Here is a 2,123-nt window from a genome sequence, read left to right as displayed (position 1 = left end):
AAGGAGAAGCCGGTTGGTGGTATCGTGCACCTTTAATTCCAGTACTTGAGTGGCTGAGGCAGGTGGATCTCTAAGATTGAGGCCAGTCTAGAGAAACTGTCTAAAAAAAAAAAAAAAAAGTATGTCCCCTTAGCTATATATTGAGGTTTGCATCCAGCCTGAGCTACATGAGCACCTATCTTTAATAATAATAATAATAATAATAATAATAACAATAATAATCAGACTTTTAGCTTGCCCACCTGCAAAATGAGCATTGTAATTCCATGTGATCATTGCAATGTGTTGGTGTGAACAACTGCTGATGTCACCGAAGGAAAGCTCACAGGTAGAAAGACCTGTTTGCTTGTCTCTGCATAGTTGAATATGGGGAATTTTTTTTTTTTGGTAGGGTCCCAGACATTTTAGCCTGTGCCAGTATGATAAGTTAATGCATGGCTGGAGTGAAATTCGGGGTTTTGTCCATGCTGAGCAGGCACTCTGCCCTCCATGGGGGGTTGTTATATTTCTTTAGTTGGTGTGAGTGTGTATATACTCCCATTGACACAGGGTGCATGCGCTCTGAGGACAACTTCTGCGATGGGATGCAGTTCTTTCTCCCCCACCATGTGTGTCCCCTGGATGACCGATCTTAAGGGCTGGTGGCAAGAATGCTCTAAGTCCTCTCACTGGCCCCGATTTCTGGGATTTTTAAAAATCTTTTTGTGTGTGTGGAGGTCAGTCCTTACCTTCTATCTCATTTGCACAGTGTGTCTTGTTCACTGCTGTGTATGCCAGACTGGAGGGCCGTCGCAGTCCCACCATGAGACCGATGCCCTGTCTGGTGTTTACATGGGTTGAACTCTCAGGCTCGTGCCTGTACATCCCGCACTGTACATACTGCGACCTCTCCCAGGTTCTCTGTATGACTGTATGAGGGCTCTTTAAGAGGCCTGTCATCTAACTTTATTTTTGGCCTGGGGCCTTCTTAATGCCTCCTTGTATTAAGGGAAAGAACTTCAATGGTGGGGGTAGGGGAGAGAGAGAGAGAGAGAGAGAGAGAGAGAGAGAGAGAGAGAGAGAGAGAGAGAGAGAGAGAGAGAGACTAGGAGAATGACGGCTTCATACACGAGAGTCTATGACCACACTGGAGAGGTGCAATCCTCAAGTCACTGAATGAAGGAGGAAGAACTGAGGGAACCAAGGTGAGTGGTGGGTGATTCTGATTGCTCAGCCAGTCTCTTCACCCAAACTTGGCTCGTGAGCTGTCACTCAAGCCTGTGTTTCCCTGGAAACCTTGTCTCCTAGTAACTTCAAAGTGGTACGGTTGCCTGGAGACCCAGGAACAGGGCGGAACTGTGATTTCCTGAGCTTACTCTCTCCCTCTGGGGACAGAAAACAGCTTCGCAACATCCCCCAGTACACCCACACACACAGCTGGGCACCCCTCACCCTGCACACACACATACACACCATGCACACACACAACCTGCACACACACATGCACACCCTTGAACACACATACCATGCACGTACACCCACCCTGCATGCACATACATACACACACACACACACCCTGCGCACACACGCACACATGCACACACACCCTGCATGCATGCACACACACACACCATGGCATTTTGCATATATTCCTTTTTCAGACTTCCATTGCCCTCACACACATAAGTAGCTCAATCCTGACACAAAGCATTCCATGCAGTATTCCCACTTCATTTTCCACACCCTTACCCTTGCACACACACACACACACAGGAGGACACAGGTTGAGATGACTATGTGGTAGGGGTTCTTCAGACATCCTGAGCACAGTTATACTGTTGTAGGAAGTCTGATGCTTCAGCCTCCAGCCCCCACCCAGACACAGCCTGACACTGCAAAGCTTTAAGTGCATAGCCCCAGACCACAGGAGCTCGGTCTCCACAGGTCCTTTCACCTGTCTTACCCGGAAGAGTCATCTCTATGATCTCTGAGTAGCTCTGGGTTTGTTCGTTTGTTTGATTGTTTGGCTGGCTGGTTGCTGGTTTGGTCTGTCCTCCCTCTCTTCTCCTCAGCACACAGGCCCCCAGCTGTGCCAAGTGAACACGGAGCATCGAGCAGAGCACAGCGAACACGGAGCACCGAGC

The sequence above is a fragment of the Mus pahari genome, chromosome 10, assembly GCF_900095145.1.
Source record: "Mus pahari chromosome 10, PAHARI_EIJ_v1.1, whole genome shotgun sequence".
In the NCBI taxonomy this organism is placed as follows: Eukaryota; Metazoa; Chordata; class Mammalia; order Rodentia; family Muridae; genus Mus; species Mus pahari.
The sequence above is the reverse complement of the archived record's forward strand: the minus strand, read 5'-3'. Positions refer to the sequence as shown.